Consider the following 22,961-nt stretch of genomic DNA (forward strand, 5'->3'; position numbering starts at 1 on the left):
CTAGTTGTCGTGACGCTAACCCTAGTTGTCCTGACGCTAACCCTAGTTGTGACGCTAACCCTAGTTGTCGTGATGCTAACCCTAGGTGTCCTGACGCTAACCCTAGTTGTCGTGACGCTAACCCTAGTTGTCCTGACGCTAACCCTAGTTGTCCTGACGCTAACCCTACTTGTCCTGATGCTAACCCTAGTTGACCTAACGCTAACCCTAGTTGTCCTGATGCTAACCCTAGTTGTCGTGACGCTAACCCTAGTTGTCATGACGCTAACCCTAGTCGTCCTGACGCTAACCCTAGTCGTCCTGACGCTAACCCTAGTTGTCCTGACGCTAACCATAGTCGTCCTGATGCTAACCCTAGTTGTCCTGACGCTAACCCTACTTGTCCTGACGCTAACCCTACTTGTCCTGATGCTAACCCTACTTGTCCTGAGGCTAACCCTACTTGTCCTGACGCTAACCCTACTTGTCCTGACGCTAACCGTAGTTGTCCTGACGCTAACCCTAGTTGTCCTGACGCTAACCCTAGTTGTCCTGACGCTAACTCTAGTTGTCCTGACGCTAACCCTAGTTGTCCTGACGCTAACCCTAGTTGTCCTGACGCTAACCCTAGTTGTCCTGAAGCTAACCCTAGTTGTCCTAACGCTAACCCTAGTTGTCCTGACGCTAACCCTAGTTGTCCTGACGCTAACCCTAGTTGTCCTGACGCTAACCCTACTTGTCCTGATGCTAACCCTAGTTGTCCTAACGCTAACCCTATTTGTCCTGATGCTAACCCTAGTTGTCATGACGCTAACCCTAGTTGTCGTGACGCTAACCCTAGTTGTCCCGACGCTAACCCTAGTTGTCCCGACGCTAACCCTAGTTGTCCTGACGCTAACCCTAGTTGTCCTGAGGCTAACCCTAGTTGTCCTGACGCTAACCCTAGTTGTCCTGACGCTAACCCTAGTTGTCCTGAGGCTAACCCTAGTTGTCCTGACGCTAACCCTAGTTGTCCTGACGCTAACCCTAGTTGTCCTGACGCTAACCCTAGTTGTCCTGACGCTAACCCTAGTTGTCCTGACGCTAACCCTAGTTGTCCTGACGCTAACCCTAGTTGTCCCGATGCTAACCCTAGTTGTCCCGACGCTAACCCTAGTTGTCGTGACGCTGACCCTAGTTGTCGTGACGCTGACCCTAGTTGTCGTGACGCTAACCCTAGTTGTCCTGACTCTAACCCTAGTTGTCCTGACGCTAACCCTAGTTGTCCTGACGCTAACCCTAGTTGTCGTGACGCTAACCCTAGTTGTCGTGACGCTAACCCTAGTTGTCCTGACGCTAACCCTAGTTGTCCTGATGCTAACCCTAGTTGTCCTGACGCTAACCCTAGTTGTCCTGACGCTAACCCTAGTTGTCGTGACGCTAACCCTAGTTGTCCTGACGCTAACCCTAGTTGTCGTGACGCTAACCCTAGTTGTCCTGACGCTAACCCTAGTTGTTGTGTCGCTAACCCTAGTTGTCCTGACCCTAACCCTAGTTGTCCTGACGCTAACCCTAGTTGTCCTGGCGCTAACCCTAGTTGTCGTGACGCTAACCCTAGTTGTCCTGACGCTAACCCTAGTTGTGACGCTAACCCTAGTTGTCGTGATGCTAACCCTAGGTGTCCTGACGCTAACCCTAGTTGTCGTGACGCTAACCCTAGTTCTCCTGACGCTAACCCTAGTTGTCCTGACGCTAACCCTAGTTGTCCTGACGCTAACCCTAGTTGTCCTGACGCTAACCCTAGTTGTCCTGACGCTAACCCTACTTGTCCTGATGCTAACCCTAGTTGTCCTAACGCTAACCCTATTTGTCCTGATGCTAACCCTAGTTGTCATGACGCTAACCCTAGTTGTCGTGACGCTAACCCTAGTTGTCCCGACGCTAACCCTAGTTGTCCCGACGCTAACCCTAGTTGTCCTGACGCTAACCCTAGTTGTCCTGAGGCTAACCCTAGTTGTCCTGACGCTAACCCTAGTTGTCCTGACGCTAACCCTAGTTGTCCTGAGGCTAACCCTAGTTGTCCTGACGCTAACCCTAGTTGTCCTGACGCTAACCCTAGTTGTCCTGACGCTAACCCTAGTTGTCCTGACGCTAACCCTAGTTGTCCTGACGCTAACCCTAGTTGTCCTGACGCTAACCCTAGTTGTCCCGATGCTAACCCTAGTTGTCCCGACGCTAACCCTAGTTGTCGTGACGCTGACCCTAGTTGTCGTGACGCTGACCCTAGTTGTCGTGACGCTAACCCTAGTTGTCCTGACTCTAACCCTAGTTGTCCTGACGCTAACCCTAGTTGTCCTGACGCTAACCCTAGTTGTCGTGACGCTAACCCTAGTTGTCGTGACGCTAACCCTAGTTGTCCTGACGCTAACCCTAGTTGTCCTGATGCTAACCCTAGTTGTCCTGACGCTAACCCTAGTTGTCCTGACGCTAACCCTAGTTGTCGTGACGCTAACCCTAGTTGTCCTGACGCTAACCCTAGTTGTCCTGAGGCTAACCCTAGTTGTCCTGACGCTAACCCTAGTTGTCCTGACGCTAACCCTAGTTGTCCTGAGGCTAACCCTAGTTGTCCTGACGCTAACCCTAGTTGTCCTGACGCTAACCCTAGTTGTCCTGACGCTAACCCTAGTTGTCCTGACGCTAACCCTAGTTGTCCTGACGCTAACCCTAGTTGTCCTGACGCTAACCCTAGTTGTCCCGATGCTAACCCTAGTTGTCCCGACGCTAACCCTAGTTGTCGTGACGCTGACCCTAGTTGTCGTGACGCTGACCCTAGTTGTCGTGACGCTAACCCTAGTTGTCCTGACTCTAACCCTAGTTGTCCTGACGCTAACCCTAGTTGTCCTGACGCTAACCCTAGTTGTCGTGACGCTAACCCTAGTTGTCGTGACGCTAACCCTAGTTGTCCTGACGCTAACCCTAGTTGTCCTGATGCTAACCCTAGTTGTCCTGACGCTAACCCTAGTTGTCCTGACGCTAACCCTAGTTGTCGTGACGCTAACCCTAGTTGTCCTGACGCTAACCCTAGTTGTCGTGACGCTAACCCTAGTTGTCCTGACGCTAACCCTAGTTGTTGTGTCGCTAACCCTAGTTGTCCTGACCCTAACCCTAGTTGTCCTGACGCTAACCCTAGTTGTCCTGGCGCTAACCCTAGTTGTCGTGACGCTAACCCTAGTTGTCCTGACGCTAACCCTAGTTGTGACGCTAACCCTAGTTGTCGTGATGCTAACCCTAGGTGTCCTGACGCTAACCCTAGTTGTCGTGACGCTAACCCTAGTTCTCCTGACGCTAACCCTAGTTGTCCTGACGCTAACCCTAGTTGTCCTGACGCTAACCCTAGTTGTCCTGACGCTAACCCTAGTTGTCCTGACGCCTACCCTAGTTGTCCTGACGCCAACCCTAGTTGTCCTGACGCCAACCCTAGTTGTCCTGACGCCAATCCTAGTTGTCCTGATGCTAACCCTAGTTGTCCTGACGCCAACCCTAGTTGTCCTGATGCCAACCCTAGTTGTCCTGACGCTAACCCTACTTGTCCTGACGCTAACCCTAGTTGTCCTGACGCTAAGCCTACTTGTCCAGACGCTAACCCTACTTTTCCTGACGCTAACCCTAGTTGTCCTGACGCTAACCCTAGTAGTCCTGACGCTAACCCTAGTTGTCCTGACGCTAACTCTAGTTGTCCTGACGCTAACCCTAGTTGTCCTGTCGCTAACCCTAGTTGTCCTGACGCTAACCCTAGTTGAAATGACGCTAACCCTAGTTGTCCTGACGCTAACCCTAGTTGTCCTGACGCTAACCCTAGTTGTCCTGAAGCTAACAGTAGTTGTCTTGATGCTAACCCTAGTTGTCCTGACGCTAACCCTAGTTGTCCTGACGCTAACCCTAGTCGTCCTGACGCTAACCCTAGTCGTCCTGACGCTAACCCTAGTTGTCCTGACGCTAACCATAGTCGTCCTGACGCTAACCCTAGTTGTCCTGACGCTAACCCTACTTGTCCTGACGCTAACCCTACTTGTCCTGATGCTAACCCTACTTGTCCTGACGCTAACCCTACTTGTCCTGACGCTAACCCTACTTGTCCTGACGCTAACCGTAGTTGTCCTGACGCTAACCCTAGTTGTCCTGACGCTAACCCTAGTTGTCCTGACGCTAACTCTAGTTGTCCTGACGCTAACCCTAGTTGTCCTGACGCTAACCCTAGTTGTCCTGACGCTAACCCTAGTTGTCCTGAAGCTAACCCTAGTTGTCCTAACGCTAACCCTAGTTGTCCTGACGCTAACCCTAGTTGTCCTGACGCTAACCCTAGTTGTCCTGACGCTAACCCTACTTGTCCTGATGCTAACCCTAGTTGTCCTAACGCTAACCCTAGTTGTCCTGATGCTAACCCTAGTTGTCGTGACGCTAACCCTAGTTGTCGTGACGCTAACCCTAGTTGTCCTGACGCTAACCCTAGTTGTCCTGACGCTAACCCTAGTTGTCGTGACGCTAACCCTAGTTGTCCTGACGCTAACCCTAGTTGTCCTGACGCTAACCCTAGTTGTCCTGACGCTAACCCTAGTTGTCCTGACGCTAACCCTAGTTGTCGTGACGCTAACCCTAGTTGTCCTGACGCTAACCCTAGTTGTCGTGACGCTAACCCTAGTTGTCCTGATGCTAACCCTAGTTGTCCTGACCCTAACCCTAGTTGTCCTAACGCTAACCCTACTTGTCCTGACGCTAACCCTACTTGTCCTGACGCTAACCCTAGTTGTCCTGACGCTAACCCTAGTTGTCCTGATGCTAACCCTAGTTGTCCTGACCCTAACCCTAGTTGTCCTAACGCTAACCCTACTTGTCCTGACGCTAACCCTACTTGTCCTGACGCTAACCCAACTTGTCCTGACGCTAACCGTAGTTGTCCTGACGCTAACCCTAGTTGTCCTGACGCTAACCCTAGTTGTCCTGACGCTAACCCTAGTTGTCCTGATGCTAACCCTAGTTGAAATGACGCTAACCCTAGTTGTACTGACGCTAACCCTAGTTGTCCTGACGCTAACTCTAGTTGTCCTGACGCTAACCCTAGTTGTCCTGACGCTAACCCTAGTTGTCCTGAAGCTAACCCTAGTTGTCCTGACGCTAACCCTAGTTGTCCTGACGCTAACCCTAGTTGTCCTGACGCTAACCCTACTTGTCCTGATGCTAACCCTAGTTGACCTAACGCTAACCCTAGTTGTCCTGATGCTAACCCTAGTTGTCGTGACGCTAACCCTAGTTGTCATGACGCTAACCCTAGTCGTCCTGACGCTAACCCTAGTCGTCCTGACGCTAACCCTAGTTGTCCTGACGCTAACCATAGTCGTCCTGATGCTAACCCTAGTTGTCCTGACGCTAACCCTACTTGTCCTGACGCTAACCCTACTTGTCCTGATGCTAACCCTACTTGTCCTGAGGCTAACCCTACTTGTCCTGACGCTAACCCTACTTGTCCTGACGCTAACCGTAGTTGTCCTGACGCTAACCCTAGTTGTCCTGACGCTAACCCTAGTTGTCCTGACGCTAACTCTAGTTGTCCTGACGCTAACCCTAGTTGTCCTGACGCTAACCCTAGTTGTCCTGACGCTAACCCTAGTTGTCCTGAAGCTAACCCTAGTTGTCCTAACGCTAACCCTAGTTGTCCTGACGCTAACCCTAGTTGTCCTGACGCTAACCCTAGTTGTCCTGACGCTAACCCTACTTGTCCTGATGCTAACCCTAGTTGTCCTAACGCTAACCCTAGTTGTCCTGATGCTAACCCTAGTTGTCGTGACGCTAACCCTAGTTGTCGTGACGCTAACCCTAGTTGTCCTGACGCTAACCCTAGTTGTCCTGACGCTAACCCTAGTTGTCGTGACGCTAACCCTAGTTGTCGTGACGCTAACCCTAGTTGTCCTGACGCTAACCCTAGTTGTCCTGACGCTAACCCTAGTTGTCCTGACGCTAACCCTAGTTGTCCTGACGCTAACCCTAGTTGTCGTGACACTAACCCTAGTTGTCCTGACGCTAACCCTAGTTGTCGTGACGCTAACCCTAGTTGTCCTGACGCTAACCCTAGTTGTCGTGACGCTAACCCTAGTTGTCGTGATGCTAACCCTAGTTGTCCTGACGCTAACCCTAGTTGTCCTGATGCTAACCCTAGTTGTTGTGACGCTAACCCTAGTTGTTGTGACGCTAACCCTCGTTGTCCTGACGCTAACCCTAGTTGTCCTGACGCTAACCCTAGTTGTCCCGACGCTAACCCTAGTTGTCCCGACGCTAACCCTAGTTGTCCTGACGCTAACCCTAGTTGTCCTGACGCTAACCCTAGTTGTCCTGACGCTAACCCTAGTTGTCCTGACGCTAACCCTAGTTGTCCTGACGCTAACCCTAGTTGTCCTGACGCTAACCCTAGTTGTCCTGACGCTAACCCTAGTTGTCCTGACGCTAACCCTAGTTGTCCCGACGCTAACCCTAGTTGTCCCGACGCTAACCCTAGTTGTCGTGACGCTGACCCTAGTTGTCGTGACGCTGACCCTAGTTGTCGTGACTCTAACCCTAGTTGTCCTGACGCTAACCCTAGTTGTCCTGACGCTAACCCTAGTTGTCGTGACGCTAACCCTAGTTGTCGTGACGCTAACCCTAGTTGTCCTGACGCTAACCCTAGTTGTCCTGACGCTAACCCTAGTTGTCCCGACGCTAACCCTAGTTGTCCCGACGCTAACCCTAGTTGTCGTGACGCTAACCCTAGTTGTCGTGACGCTAACCCTAGTTGTCCTGACGCTAACCCTAGTTGTCCCGACGCTAACCCTAGTTGTCCTGACGCTAACCCTAGTTGTCCCGACGCTAACCCTAGTTGTCCCGACGCTAACCCTAGTTGTCCCGACGCTAACACTAGTTGTCCCGACGCTAACCCTAGTTGTCCTGACGCTAAACCTAGTTGTCCTGACGCTAACCCTAGTTGTCCTGACGCTAACCCTAGTTGTCCTGACGTTAACCCTAGTTGTCCTGACGCTAACCCTAGTTGTCCTGACGCTAACCCTCGTTGTCCTGACGCTAACCCTAGTTGTCCTGACGCTAACCCTAGTTGTCCTGACGCTAAACCTAGTTGTCCTGACGCTAACCCTAGTTGTCCCGACGCTAACCCTAGTTGTCCTGACGCTAACCCTAGTTGTCCTGACGCTAACCCTAGTTGTCCTGATGCTAACCCTAGTTGTCCTGACGCTAACCCTAGTTGTCCTGACGCTAACCCTAGTTGTCCTGACGCTAACCCTAGTTGTCCTGACGCTAACCCTAGTTGTCCTGACGCTAACCCTAGTTGTCGTGACGCTAACCCTAGTTGTCGTGATGCTAACCCTAGTTGTCCTGACGCTAACCCTAGTTGTCCTGATGCTAACCCTAGTTGTTGTGACGCTAACCCTTGTTGTCCTGACGCTAACCCTCGTTGTCCTGACGCTAACCCTAGTTGTCCTGACGCTAACCCTAGTTGTCCCGACGCTAACCCTAGTTGTCCCGACGCTAACCCTAGTTGTCCTGACGCTAACCCTAGTTGTCCTGAGGCTAACCCTAGTTGTCCTGACGCTAACCCTAGTTGTCCTGATGCTAACCCTAGTTGTCCTGAGGCTAACCCTAGTTGTCCTGAGGCTAACCCTAGTTGTCCTGACGCTAACCCTAGTTGTCCTGACGCTAACCCTAGTTGTCCTGACGCTAACCCTAGTTGTCCTGACGCTAACCCTAGTTGTCCTGACGCTAACCCTAGTTGTCCCGATGCTAACCCTAGTTGTCCCGACGCTAACCCTAGTTGTCGTGACGCTGACCCTAGTTGTCGTGACGCTAACCCTAGTTGTCCTGACTCTAACCCTAGTTGTCCTGACGCTAACCCTAGTTGTCCTGACGCTAACCCTAGTTGTCGTGACGCTAACCCTAGTTGTCGTGACGCTAACCCTAGTTGTCCTGACGCTAACCCTAGTTGTCCTGATGCTAACCCTAGTTGTCCTGACGCTAACCCTAGTTGTCCTGACGCTAACCCTAGTTGTCGTGACGCTAACCCTAGTTGTCCTGACGCTAACCCTAGTTGTCGTGACGCTAACCCTAGTTGTCCTGACGCTAACCCTAGTTGTTGTGTCGCTAACCCTAGTTGTCCTGACCCTAACCCTAGTTGTCCTGACGCTAACCCTAGTTGTCCTGGCGCTAACCCTAGTTGTCGTGACGCTAACCCTAGTTGTCCTGACGCTAACCCTAGTTGTGACGCTAACCCTAGTTGTCGTGATGCTAACCCTAGGTGTCCTGACGCTAACCCTAGTTGTCGTGACGCTAACCCTAGTTCTCCTGACGCTAACCCTAGTTGTCCTGACGCTAACCCTAGTTGTCCTGACGCTAACCCTAGTTGTCCTGACGCCTACCCTAGTTGTCCTGACGCCAACCCTAGTTGTCCTGACGCCAACCCTAGTTGTCCTGACGCCAATCCTAGTTGTCCTGATGCTAACCCTAGTTGTCCTGACGCCAACCCTAGTTGTCCTGACGCCAATCCTAGTTGTCCTGATGCTAACCCTAGTTGTCCTGACGCTAACCCTAGTTGTCCTGGCGCTAACCCTAGTTGTCGTGACGCTAACCCTAGTTGTCGTGACGCTAACCCTAGTTGTCCTGACGCTAACCCTAGTTGTCGTGATGCTAACCCTAGGTGTCCTGACGCTAACCCTAGTTGTCGTGACGCTAACCCTAGTTCTCCTGACGCTAACCCTAGTTGTCCTGACGCTAACCCTAGTTGTCCTGACGCTAACCCTAGTTGTCCTAACGCCTACCCTAGTTGTCCTGACGCCAACCCTAGTTGTCCTGACGCCAACCCTAGTTGTCCTGACGCCAATCCTAGTTGTCCTGATGCTAACCCTAGTTGTCCTGACGCCAACCCTAGTTGTCCTGACGCCAACCCTAGTTGTCCTGACGCTAACCCTACTTGTCCTGACGCTAACCCTAGTTGTCCTGACGCTAAGCCTACTTGTCCAGACGCTAACCCTACTTTTCCTGACGCTAACCCTAGTTGTCCTGACGCTAACCCTAGTAGTCCTGACGCTAACCCTAGTTGTCCTGACGCTAACTCTAGTTGTCCTGACGCTAACCCTAGTTGTCCTGTCGCTAACCCTAGTTGTCCTGACGCTAACCCTAGTTGAAATGACGCTAACCCTAGTTGTCCTGACGCTAACCCTAGTTGTCCTGACGCTAACCCTAGTTGTCCTGAAGCTAACAGTAGTTGTCTTGATGCTAACCCTAGTTGTCCTGACGCTAACCCTAGTTGTCCTGACGCTAACCCTAGTCGTCCTGACGCTAACCCTAGTCGTCCTGACGCTAACCCTAGTTGTCCTGACGCTAACCATAGTCGTCCTGACGCTAACCCTAGTTGTCCTGACGCTAACCCTACTTGTCCTGACGCTAACCCTACTTGTCCTGATGCTAACCCTACTTGTCCTGACGCTAACCCTACTTGTCCTGACGCTAACCCTACTTGTCCTGACGCTAACCGTAGTTGTCCTGACGCTAACCCTAGTTGTCCTGACGCTAACCCTAGTTGTCCTGACGCTAACTCTAGTTGTCCTGACGCTAACCCTAGTTGTCCTGATGCTAACCCTAGTTGTCCTGACGCTAACCCTAGTTGTCCTGAAGCTAACCCTAGTTGTCCTAACGCTAACCCTAGTTGTCCTGACGCTAACCCTAGTTGTCCTGACGCTAACCCTAGTTGTCCTGACGCTAACCCTACTTGTCCTGATGCTAACCCTAGTTGTCCTAACGCTAACCCTAGTTGTCCTGATGCTAACCCTAGTTGTCGTGACGCTAACCCTAGTTGTCGTGACGCTAACCCTAGTTGTCCTGACGCTAACCCTAGTTGTCCTGACGCTAACCCTAGTTGTCGTGACGCTAACCCTAGTTGTCGTGACGCTAACCCTAGTTGTCCTGACGCTAACCCTAGTTGTTGTGTCGCTAACCCTAGTTGTCCTGACCCTAACCCTAGTTGTCCTGACGCTAACCCTAGTTGTCCTGGCGCTAACCCTAGTTGTCGTGACGCTAACCCTAGTTGTCCTGACGCTAACCCTAGTTGTGACGCTAACCCTAGTTGTCGTGATGCTAACCCTAGGTGTCCTGACGCTAACCCTAGTTGTCGTGACGCTAACCCTAGTTCTCCTGACGCTAACCCTAGTTGTCCTGACGCTAACCCTAGTTGTCCTGACGCTAACCCTAGTTGTCCTGACGCCTACCCTAGTTGTCCTGACGCCAACCCTAGTTGTCCTGACGCCAACCCTAGTTGTCCTGACGCCAACCCTAGTTGTCCTGACGCCAATCCTAGTTGTCCTGATGCTAACCCTAGTTGTCCTGACGCCAATCCTAGTTGTCCTGATGCTAACCCTAGTTGTCCTGACGCTAACCCTAGTTGTCCTGGCGCTAACCCTAGTTGTCGTGACGCTAACCCTAGTTGTCCTGACGCTAACCCTAGTTGTGACGCTAACCCTAGTTGTCGTGATGCTAACCCTAGGTGTCCTGACGCTAACCCTAGTTGTCGTGACGCTAACCCTAGTTCTCCTGACGCTAACCCTAGTTGTCCTGACGCTAACCCTAGTTGTCCTGACGCTAACCCTAGTTGTCCTAACGCCTACCCTAGTTGTCCTGACGCCAACCCTAGTTGTCCTGACGCCAACCCTAGTTGTCCTGACGCCAATCCTAGTTGTCCTGATGCTAACCCTAGTTGTCCTGACGCCAACCCTAGTTGTCCTGACGCCAACCCTAGTTGTCCTGACGCTAACCCTACTTGTCCTGACGCTAACCCTAGTTGTCCTGACGCTAAGCCTACTTGTCCAGACGCTAACCCTACTTTTCCTGACGCTAACCCTAGTTGTCCTGACGCTAACCCTAGTAGTCCTGACGCTAACCCTAGTTGTCCTGACGCTAACTCTAGTTGTCCTGACGCTAACCCTAGTTGTCCTGTCGCTAACCCTAGTTGTCCTGACGCTAACCCTAGTTGAAATGACGCTAACCCTAGTTGTCCTGACGCTAACCCTAGTTGTCCTGACGCTAACCCTAGTTGTCCTGAAGCTAACAGTAGTTGTCTTGATGCTAACCCTAGTTGTCCTGACGCTAACCCTAGTCGTCCTGACGCTAACCCTAGTCGTCCTGACGCTAACCCTAGTTGTCCTGACGCTAACCATAGTCGTCCTGACGCTAACCCTAGTTGTCCTGACGCTAACCCTACTTGTCCTGACGCTAACCCTACTTGTCCTGATGCTAACCCTACTTGTCCTGACGCTAACCCTACTTGTCCTGACGCTAACCCTACTTGTCCTGACGCTAACCGTAGTTGTCCTGACGCTAACCCTAGTTGTCCTGACGCTAACCCTAGTTGTCCTGACGCTAACTCTAGTTGTCCTGACGCTAACCCTAGTTGTCCTGATGCTAACCCTAGTTGTCCTGACGCTAACCCTAGTTGTCCTGAAGCTAACCCTAGTTGTCCTAACGCTAACCCTAGTTGTCCTGACGCTAACCCTAGTTGTCCTGACGCTAACCCTAGTTGTCCTGACGCTAACCCTACTTGTCCTGATGCTAACCCTAGTTGTCCTAACGCTAACCCTAGTTGTCCTGATGCTAACCCTAGTTGTCGTGACGCTAACCCTAGTTGTCGTGACGCTAACCCTAGTTGTCCTGACGCTAACCCTAGTTGTCCTGACGCTAACCCTAGTTGTCGTGACGCTAACCCTAGTTGTCGTGACGCTAACCCTAGTTGTCCTGACGCTAACCCTAGTTGTCCTGACGCTAACCCTAGTTGTCCTGACGCTAACCCTAGTTGTCCTGACGCTAACCCTAGTTGTCCTGACGCTAACCCTAGTTGTCGTGACGCTAACCCTAGTTGTCCTGATGCTAACCCTAGTTGTCCTGACCCTAACCCTAGTTGTCCTAACGCTAACCCTACTTGTCCTGATGCTAACCCTACTTGTCCTGACGCTAACCCTAGTTGTCCTGACGCTAACCCTAGTTGTCCTGATGCTAACCCTAGTTGTCCTGACCCTAACCCTAGTTGTCCTAACGCTAACCCTACTTGTCCTGATGCTAACCCTACTTGTCCTGACGCTAACCCTACTTGTCCTGACGCTAACCCAACTTGTCCTGACGCTAACCGTAGTTGTCCTGACGCTAACCCTAGTTGTCCTGACGCTAACCCTAGTTGTCCTGACGCTAACCCTAGTTGTCGTGACGCTAACCCTAGTTGTCGTGACGCCAACCCTAGTTGTCCTGACGCTAACCCTAGTTGTCGTGACGCTAACCCTAGTTGTCGTGACGCTAACCCTAGTTGTCCTGACGCTAACCCTAGTTGTCGTGACGCTAACCCTAGTTGTCGTGACGCTAACCCTAGTTGTCCTGACGCTAACCCTAGTTGTCCTGATGCTAACCCTAGTTGTCCTGACGCTAACCCTAGTTGTCCTGACGCTAACCCTAGTTGTCGTGACGCTAACCCTAGTTGTCCTGACGCTAACCCTAGTTGTCGTGACGCTAACCCTAGTTGTCCTGACGCTAACCCTAGTTGTTGTGTCGCTAACCCTAGTTGTCCTGACCCTAACCCTAGTTGTCCTGACGCTAACCCTAGTTGTCCTGGCGCTAACCCTAGTTGTCGTGACGCTAACCCTAGTTGTCCTGACGCTAACCCTAGTTGTGACGCTAACCCTAGTTGTCGTGATGCTAACCCTAGGTGTCCTGACGCTAACCCTAGTTGTCGTGACGCTAACCCTAGTTCTCCTGACGCTAACCCTAGTTGTCCTGACGCTAACCCTAGTTGTCCTGACGCTAACCCTAGTTGTCCTGACGCTAACCCTAGTTGTCCTGACGCCTCCCCTAGTTGTCCTGACGCCAACCCTAGTTGTCCTGACGCCAACCCTAGTTGTCCTGACGCCAATCCTAGTTGTCCTGATGCTAACCCTAGTTGTCCTGACGCCAACCCTAGTTGTCCTGATGCCAACCCTAGTTGTCCTGACGCTAACCCTACTTGTCCTGACGCTAACCCTAGTTGTCCTGACGCTAAGCCTACTTGTCCAGACGCTAACCCTACTTTTCCTGACGCTAACCCTAGTTGTCCTGACGCTAACCCTAGTAGTCCTGACGCTAACCCTAGTTGTCCTGACGCTAACTCTAGTTGTCCTGACGCTAACCCTAGTTGTCCTGTCGCTAACCCTAGTTGTCCTGACGCTAACCCTAGTTGAAATGACGCTAACCCTAGTTGTCCTGACGCTAACCCTAGTTGTCCTGACGCTAACCCTAGTTGTCCTGAAGCTAACAGTAGTTGTCTTGATGCTAACCCTAGTTGTCCTGACGCTAACCCTAGTTGTCCTGACGCTAACCCTAGTCGTCCTGACGCTAACCCTAGTCGTCCTGACGCTAACCCTAGTTGTCCTGACGCTAACCATAGTCGTCCTGACGCTAACCCTAGTTGTCCTGACGCTAACCCTACTTGTCCTGACGCTAACCCTACTTGTCCTGATGCTAACCCTACTTGTCCTGACGCTAACCCTACTTGTCCTGACGCTAACCCTACTTGTCCTGACGCTAACCGTAGTTGTCCTGACGCTAACCCTAGTTGTCCTGACGCTAACCCTAGTTGTCCTGACGCTAACTCTAGTTGTCCTGACGCTAACCCTAGTTGTCCTGACGCTAACCCTAGTTGTCCTGACGCTAACCCTAGTTGTCCTGAAGCTAACCCTAGTTGTCCTAACGCTAACCCTAGTTGTCCTGACGCTAACCCTAGTTGTCCTGACGCTAACCCTAGTTGTCCTGACGCTAACCCTACTTGTCCTGATGCTAACCCTAGTTGTCCTAACGCTAACCCTAGTTGTCCTGATGCTAACCCTAGTTGTCGTGACGCTAACCCTAGTTGTCGTGACGCTAACCCTAGTTGTCCTGACGCTAACCCTAGTTGTCCTGACGCTAACTCTAGTTGTCCTGACGCTAACCCTAGTTGTCCTGATGCTAACCCTAGTTGTCCTGACGCTAACCCTAGTTGTCCTGAAGCTAACCCTAGTTGTCCTAACGCTAACCCTAGTTGTCCTGACGCTAACCCTAGTTGTCCTGACGCTAACCCTAGTTGTCCTGACGCTAACCCTACTTGTCCTGATGCTAACCCTAGTTGTCCTAACGCTAACCCTAGTTGTCCTGATGCTAACCCTAGTTGTCGTGACGCTAACCCTAGTTGTCGTGACGCTAACCCTAGTTGTCCTGACGCTAACCCTAGTTGTCCTGACGCTAACCCTAGTTGTCGTGACGCTAACCCTAGTTGTCGTGACGCTAACCCTAGTTGTCCTGACGCTAACCCTAGTTGTTGTGTCGCTAACCCTAGTTGTCCTGACCCTAACCCTAGTTGTCCTGACGCTAACCCTAGTTGTCCTGGCGCTAACCCTAGTTGTCGTGACGCTAACCCTAGTTGTCCTGACGCTAACCCTAGTTGTGACGCTAACCCTAGTTGTCGTGATGCTAACCCTAGGTGTCCTGACGCTAACCCTAGTTGTCGTGACGCTAACCCTAGTTCTCCTGACGCTAACCCTAGTTGTCCTGACGCTAACCCTAGTTGTCCTGACGCTAACCCTAGTTGTCCTGACGCCTACCCTAGTTGTCCTGACGCCAACCCTAGTTGTCCTGACGCCAACCCTAGTTGTCCTGACGCCAACCCTAGTTGTCCTGACGCCAATCCTAGTTGTCCTGATGCTAACCCTAGTTGTCCTGACGCCAATCCTAGTTGTCCTGATGCTAACCCTAGTTGTCCTGACGCTAACCCTAGTTGTCCTGGCGCTAACCCTAGTTGTCGTGACGCTAACCCTAGTTGTCCTGACGCTAACCCTAGTTGTGACGCTAACCCTAGTTGTCGTGATGCTAACCCTAGGTGTCCTGACGCTAACCCTAGTTGTCGTGACGCTAACCCTAGTTCTCCTGACGCTAACCCTAGTTGTCCTGACGCTAACCCTAGTTGTCCTGACGCTAACCCTAGTTGTCCTAACGCCTACCCTAGTTGTCCTGACGCCAACCCTAGTTGTCCTGACGCCAACCCTAGTTGTCCTGACGCCAATCCTAGTTGTCCTGATGCTAACCCTAGTTGTCCTGACGCCAACCCTAGTTGTCCTGACGCCAACCCTAGTTGTCCTGACGCTAACCCTACTTGTCCTGACGCTAACCCTAGTTGTCCTGACGCTAAGCCTACTTGTCCAGACGCTAACCCTACTTTTCCTGACGCTAACCCTAGTTGTCCTGACGCTAACCCTAGTAGTCCTGACGCTAACCCTAGTTGTCCTGACGCTAACTCTAGTTGTCCTGACGCTAACCCTAGTTGTCCTGTCGCTAACCCTAGTTGTCCTGACGCTAACCCTAGTTGAAATGACGCTAACCCTAGTTGTCCTGACGCTAACCCTAGTTGTCCTGAAGCTAACAGTAGTTGTCTTGATGCTAACCCTAGTTGTCCTGACGCTAACCCTAGTTGTCCTGACGCTAACCCTAGTCGTCCTGACGCTAACCCTAGTCGTCCTGACGCTAACCCTAGTTGTCCTGACGCTAACCATAGTCGTCCTGACGCTAACCCTAGTTGTCCTGACGCTAACCCTACTTGTCCTGACGCTAACCCTACTTGTCCTGATGCTAACCCTACTTGTCCTGACGCTAACCCTACTTGTCCTGACGCTAACCCTACTTGTCCTGACGCTAACCGTAGTTGTCCTGACGCTAACCCTAGTTGTCCTGACGCTAACCCTAGTTGTCCTGACGCTAACTCTAGTTGTCCTGACGCTAACCCTAGTTGTCCTGATGCTAACCCTAGTTGTCCTGACGCTAACCCTAGTTGTCCTGAAGCTAACCCTAGTTGTCCTAACGCTAACCCTAGTTGTCCTGACGCTAACCCTAGTTGTCCTGACGCTAACCCTAGTTGTCCTGACGCTAACCCTACTTGTCCTGACGCTAACCCTAGTTGTCCTAACGCTAACCCTAGTTGTCCTGATGCTAACCCTAGTTGTCGTGACGCTAACCCTAGTTGTCGTGACGCTAACCCTAGTTGTCCTGACGCTAACCCTAGTTGTCCTGACGCTAACCCTAGTTGTCGTGACGCTAACCCTAGTTGTCGTGACGCTAACCCTAGTTGTCCTGACGCTAACCCTAGTTGTCCTGACGCTAACCCTAGTTGTCCTGACGCTAACCCTAGTTGTCCTGACGCTAACCCTAGTTGTCCTGACGCTAACCCTAGTTGTCCTGACGCTAACCCTAGTTGTCCTGATGCTAACCCTAGTTGTCCTGACCCTAACCCTAGTTGTCCTAACGCTAACCCTACTTGTCCTGATGCTAACCCTACTTGTCCTGACGCTAACCCTAGTTGTCCTGACGCTAACCCTAGTTGTCCTGATGCTAACCCTAGTTGTCCTGACCCTAACCCTAGTTGTCCTAACGCTAACCCTACTTGTCCTGATGCTAACCCTACTTGTCCTGACGCTAACCCTACTTGTCCTGACGCTAACCCAACTTGTCCTGACGCTAACCGTAGTTGTCCTGACGCTAACCCTAGTTGTCCTGACGCTAACCCTAGTTGTCCTGACGCTAACCCTAGTTGTCGTGACGCTAACCCTAGTTGTCGTGACGCCAACCCTAGTTGTCCTGACGCTAACCCTAGTTGTCGTGACGCTAACCCTAGTTGTCGTGACGCTAACCCTAGTTGTCCTGACGCTAACCCTAGTTGTCGTGACGCTAACCCTAGTTGTCGTGACGCTAACCCTAGTTGTCCTGACGCTAACCCTAGTTGTCCTGATGCTAACCCTAGTTGTCCTGACGCTAACCCTAGTTGTCCTGACGCTAACCCTAGTTGTCGTGACGCTAACCCTAGTTGTCCTGACGCTAACCCTAGTTGTCGTGACGCTAACCCTAGTTGTCCTGACGCTAACCCTAGTTGTTGTGTCGCTAACCCTAGTTGTCCTGACCCTAACCCTAGTTGTCCTGACGCTAACCCTAGTTGTCCTGGCGCTAACCCTAGTTGTCGTGACGCTAACCATAGTTGTCCTGACGCTAACCCTAGTTGTGACGCTAACCCTAGTTGTCGTGATGCTAACCCTAGGTGTCCTGACGCTAACCCTAGTTGTCGTGACGCTAACCCTAGTTCTCCTGACGCTAACCCTAGTTGTCCTGACGCTAACCCTAGTTGTCCTGACGCTAACCCTAGTTGTCCTGACGCTAACCCTAGTTGTCCTGACGCCTCCCCTAGTTGTCCTGACGCCAACCCTAGTTGTCCTGACGCCAACCCTAGTTGTCCTGACGCCAATCCTAGTTGTCCTGATGCTAACCCTAGTTGTCCTGACGCCAACCCTAGTTGTCCTGATGCCAACCCTAGTTGTCCTGACGCTAACCCTACTTGTCCTGACGCTAACCCTAGTTGTCCTGACGCTAAGCCTACTTGTCCAGACGCTAACCCTACTTTTCCTGACGCTAACCCTAGTTGTCCTGACGCTAACCCTAGTAGTCCTGACGCTAACCCTAGTTGTCCTGACGCTAACTCTAGTTGTCCTGACGCTAACCCTAGTTGTCCTGTCGCTAACCCTAGTTGTCCTGACGCTAACCCTAGTTGAAATGACGCTAACCCTAGTTGTCCTGACGCTAACCCTAGTTGTCCTGACGCTAACCCTAGTTGTCCTGAAGCTAACAGTAGTTGTCTTGATGCTAACCCTAGTTGTCCTGACGCTAACCCTAGTTGTCCTGACGCTAACCCTAGTCGTCCTGACGCTAACCCTAGTCGTCCTGACGCTAACCCTAGTTGTCCTGACGCTAACCATAGTCGTCCTGACGCTAACCCTAGTTGTCCTGACGCTAACCCTACTTGTCCTGACGCTAACCCTACTTGTCCTGATGCTAACCCTACTTGTCCTGACGCTAACCCTACTTGTCCTGACGCTAACCCTACTTGTCCTGACGCTAACCGTAGTTGTCCTGACGCTAACCCTAGTTGTCCTGACGCTAACCCTAGTTGTCCTGACGCTAACTCTAGTTGTCCTGACGCTAACCCTAGTTGTCCTGACGCTAACCCTAGTTGTCCTGACGCTAACCCTAGTTGTCCTGAAGCTAACCCTAGTTGTCCTAACGCTAACCCTAGTTGTCCTGACGCTAACCCTAGTTGTCCTGACGCTAACCCTAGTTGTCCTGACGCTAACCCTACTTGTCCTGATGCTAACCCTAGTTGTCCTAACGCTAACCCTAGTTGTCCTGATGCTAACCCTAGTTGTCGTGACGCTAACCCTAGTTGTCGTGACGCTAACCCTAGTTGTCCTGACGCTAACCCTAGTTGTCCTGACGCTAACCCTAGTTGTCGTGACGCTAACCCTAGTTGTCCTGACGCTAACCCTAGTTGTCCTGACGCTAACCCTAGTTGTCCTGACGCTAACCCTAGTTGTCCTGACGCTAACCCTAGTTGTCGTGACGCTAACCCTAGTTGTCCTGACGCTAACCCTAGTTGTCGTGACGCTAACCCTAGTTGTCCTGATGCTAACCCTAGTTGTCCTGACCCTAACCCTAGTTGTCCTAACGCTAACCCTACTTGTCCTGATGCTAACCCTACTTGTCCTGACGCTAACCCTAGTTGTCCTGACGCTAACCCTAGTTGTCCTGATGCTAACCCTAGTTGTCCTGACCCTAACCCTAGTTGTCCTAACGCTAACCCTACTTGTCCTGACGCTAACCCTACTTGTCCTGACGCTAACCCAACTTGTCCTGACGCTAACCGTAGTTGTCCTGACGCTAACCCTAGTTGTCCTGACGCTAACCCTAGTTGTCCTGACGCTAACCCTAGTTGTCCTGATGCTAACCCTAGTTGAAATGACGCTAACCCTAGTTGTACTGACGCTAACCCTAGTTGTCCTGACGCTAACTCTAGTTGTCCTGACGCTAACCCTAGTTGTCCTGACGCTAACCCTAGTTGTCCTGAAGCTAACCCTAGTTGTCCTGACGCTAACCCTAGTTGTCCTGACGCTAACCCTAGTTGTCCTGACGCTAACCCTACTTGTCCTGATGCTAACCCTAGTTGACCTAACGCTAACCCTAGTTGTCCTGATGCTAACCCTAGTTGTCGTGACGCTAACCCTAGTTGTCATGACGCTAACCCTAGTCGTCCTGACGCTAACCCTAGTCGTCCTGACGCTAACCCTAGTTGTCCTGACGCTAACCATAGTCGTCCTGATGCTAACCCTAGTCGTCCTGACGCTAACCCTACTTGTCCTGACGCTAACCCTACTTGTCCTGATGCTAACCCTACTTGTCCTGAGGCTAACCCTACTTGTCCTGACGCTAACCCTACTTGTCCTGACGCTAACCGTAGTTGTCCTGACGCTAACCCTAGTTGTCCTGACGCTAACCCTAGTTGTCCTGACGCTAACTCTAGTTGTCCTGACGCTAACCCTAGTTGTCCTGACGCTAACCCTAGTTGTCCTGACGCTAACCCTAGTTGTCCTGAAGCTAACCCTAGTTGTCCTAACGCTAACCCTAGTTGTCCTGACGCTAACCCTAGTTGTCCTGACGCTAACCCTAGTTGTCCTGACGCTAACCCTACTTGTCCTGATGCTAACCCTAGTTGTCCTAACGCTAACCCTAGTTGTCCTGATGCTAACCCTAGTTGTCATGACGCTAACCCTAGTTGTCGTGACGCTAACCCTAGTTGTCCTGACGCTAACCCTAGTTGTCCTGACGCTAACCCTAGTTGTCGTGACGCTAACCCTAGTTGTCGTGACGCTAACCCTAGTTGTCCTGACGCTAACCCTAGTTGTCCTGACGCTAACCCTAGTTGTCCTGACGCTAACCCTAGTTGTCCTGACGCTAACCCTAGTTGTCGTGACACTAACCCTAGTTGTCCTGACGCTAACCCTAGTTGTCGTGACGCTAACCCTAGTTGTCCTGACGCTAACCCTAGTTGTCGTGACGCTAACCCTAGTTGTCGTGATGCTAACCCTAGTTGTCCTGACGCTAACCCTAGTTGTCCTGATGCTAACCCTAGTTGTTGTGACGCTAACCCTTGTTGTCCTGACGCTAACCCTCGTTGTCCTGACGCTAACCCTAGTTGTCCTGACGCTAACCCTAGTTGTCCCGACGCTAACCCTAGTTGTCCCGACGCTAACCCTAGTTGTCCTGACGCTAACCCTAGTTGTCCTGAGGCTAACCCTAGTTGTCCTGACGCTAACCCTAGTTGTCCTGACGCTAACCCTAGTTGTCCTGACGCTAACCCTAGTTGTCCTGACGCTAACCCTAGTTGTCCCGACGCTAACCCTAGTTGTCCCGACGCTAACCCTAGTTGTCGTGACGCTGACCCTAGTTGTCGTGACGCTGACCCTAGTTGTCGTGACTCTAACCCTAGTTGTCCTGACGCTAACCCTAGTTGTCCTGACGCTAACCCTAGTTGTCGTGACGCTAACCCTAGTTGTCGTGACGCTAACCCTAGTTGTCCTGACGCTAACCCTAGTTGTCCTGACGCTAACCCTAGTTGTCCCGACGCTAACCCTAGTTGTCCCGACGCTAACCCTAGTTGTCGTGACGCTAACCCTAGTTGTCGTGACGCTAACCCTAGTTGTCCTGACGCTAACCCTAGTTGTCCCGACGCTAACCCTAGTTGTCCTGACGCTAACCCTAGTTGTCCCGACGCTAACCCTAGTTGTCCCGACGCTAACCCTAGTTGTCCCGACGCTAACCCTAGTTGTCCCGACGCTAACCCTAGTTGTCCTGACGCTAAACCTAGTTGTCCTGACGCTAAACCTAGTTGTCCTGACGCTAACCCTAGTTGTCCTGACGCTAACCCTAGTTGTCCTGACGTTAACCCTAGTTGTCCTGACGCTAACCCTAGTTGTCCTGACGCTAACCCTCGTTGTCCTGACGCTAACCCTAGTTGTCCTGACGCTAACCCTAGTTGTCCTGACGCTAAACCTAGTTGTCCTGACGCTAACCCTAGTTGTCCCGACGCTAACCCTAGTTGTCCTGACGCTAACCCTAGTTGTCCTGACGCTAACCCTAGTTGTCCTGATGCTAACCCTAGTTGTCCTGACGCTAACCCTAGTTGTCCTGACGCTAACCCTAGTTGTCCTGACGCTAACCCTAGTTGTCGTGACGCTAACCCTAGTTGTCGTGATGCTAACCCTAGTTGTCCTGACGCTAACCCTAGTTGTCCTGACGCTAACCCTAGTTGTTGTGACGCTAACCCTTGTTGTCCTGACGCTAACCCTCGTTGTCCTGACGCTAACCCTAGTTGTCCTGACGCTAACCCTAGTTGTCCCGACGCTAACCCTAGTTGTCCCGACGCTAACCCTAGTTGTCCTGACGCTAACCCTAGTTGTCCTGACGCTAACCCTAGTTGTCCTGAGGCTAACCCTAGTTGTCCTGACGCTAACCCTAGTTGTCCTGACGCTAACCCTAGTTGTCCTGAGGCTAACCCTAGTTGTCCTGACGCTAACCCTAGTTGTCCTGACGCTAACCCTAGTTGTCCTGACGCTAACCCTAGTTGTCCTGACGCTAACCCTAGTTGTCCTGACGCTAACCCTAGTTGTCCCGATGCTAACCCTAGTTGTCCCGACGCTAACCCTAGTTGTCGTGACGCTGACCCTAGTTGTCGTGACGCTAACCCTAGTTGTCCTGACTCTAACCCTAGTTGTCCTGACGCTAACCCTAGTTGTCCTGACGCTAACCCTAGTTGTCGTGACGCTAACCCTAGTTGTCGTGACGCTAACCCTAGTTGTCCTGACGCTAACCCTAGTTGTCCTGATGCTAACCCTAGTTGTCCTGACGCTAACCCTAGTTGTCCTGACGCTAACCCTAGTTGTCGTGACGCTAACCCTAGTTGTCCTGACGCTAACCCTAGTTGTCGTGACGCTAACCCTAGTTGTCCTGACGCTAACCCTAGTTGTTGTGTCGCTAACCCTAGTTGTCCTGACCCTAACCCTAGTTGTCCTGATGCTAACCCTAGTTGTCCTGGCGCTAACCCTAGTTGTCGTGACGCTAACCCTAGTTGTCCTGACGCTAACCCTAGTTGTGACGCTAACCCTAGTTGTCGTGATGCTAACCCTAGGTGTCCTGACGCTAACCCTAGTTGTCGTGACGCTAACCCTAGTTCTCCTGACGCTAACCCTAGTTGTCCTGACGCTAACCCTAGTTGTCCTGACGCTAACCCTAGTTGTCCTGACGCCTACCCTAGTTGTCCTGACGCCAACCCTAGTTGTCCTGACGCCAACCCTAGTTGTCCTGACGCCAATCCTAGTTGTCCTGATGCTAACCCTAGTTGTCCTGACGCCAACCCTAGTTGTCCTGACGCCAATCCTAGTTGTCCTGATGCTAACCCTAGTTGTCCTGACGCTAACCCTAGTTGTCCTGGCGCTAACCCTAGTTGTCGTGACGCTAACCCTAGTTGTCCTGACGCTAACCCTAGTTGTGACGCTAACCCTAGTTGTCGTGATGCTAACCCTAGGTGTCCTGACGCTAACCCTAGTTGTCGTGACGCTAACCCTAGTTCTCCTGACGCTAACCCTAGTTCTCCTGACGCTAACCCTAGTTGTCCTGACGCTAACCCTAGTTGTCCTAACGCCTACCCTAGTTGTCCTGACGCCAACCCTAGTTGTCCTGACGCCAACCCTAGTTGTCCTGACGCCAATCCTAGTTGTCCTGATGCTAACCCTAGTTGTCCTGACGCCAACCCTAGTTGTCCTGACGCCAACCCTAGTTGTCCTGACGCTAACCCTACTTGTCCTGACGCTAACCCTAGTTGTCCTGACGCTAAGCCTACTTGTCCAGACGCTAACCCTACTTTTCCTGACGCTAACCCTAGTTGTCCTGACGCTAACCCTAGTAGTCCTGACGCTAACCCTAGTTGTCCTGACGCTAACTCTAGTTGTCCTGACGCTAACCCTAGTTGTCCTGTCGCTAACCCTAGTTGTCCTGACGCTAACCCT

The sequence above is a fragment of the Phyllobates terribilis genome, unplaced genomic scaffold (assembly GCF_046119375.1).
Source record: "Phyllobates terribilis strain yellow unplaced genomic scaffold, ASM4611937v1 Scaffold_67__1_contigs__length_7525285, whole genome shotgun sequence".
In the NCBI taxonomy this organism is placed as follows: domain Eukaryota; kingdom Metazoa; phylum Chordata; class Amphibia; order Anura; family Dendrobatidae; genus Phyllobates; species Phyllobates terribilis.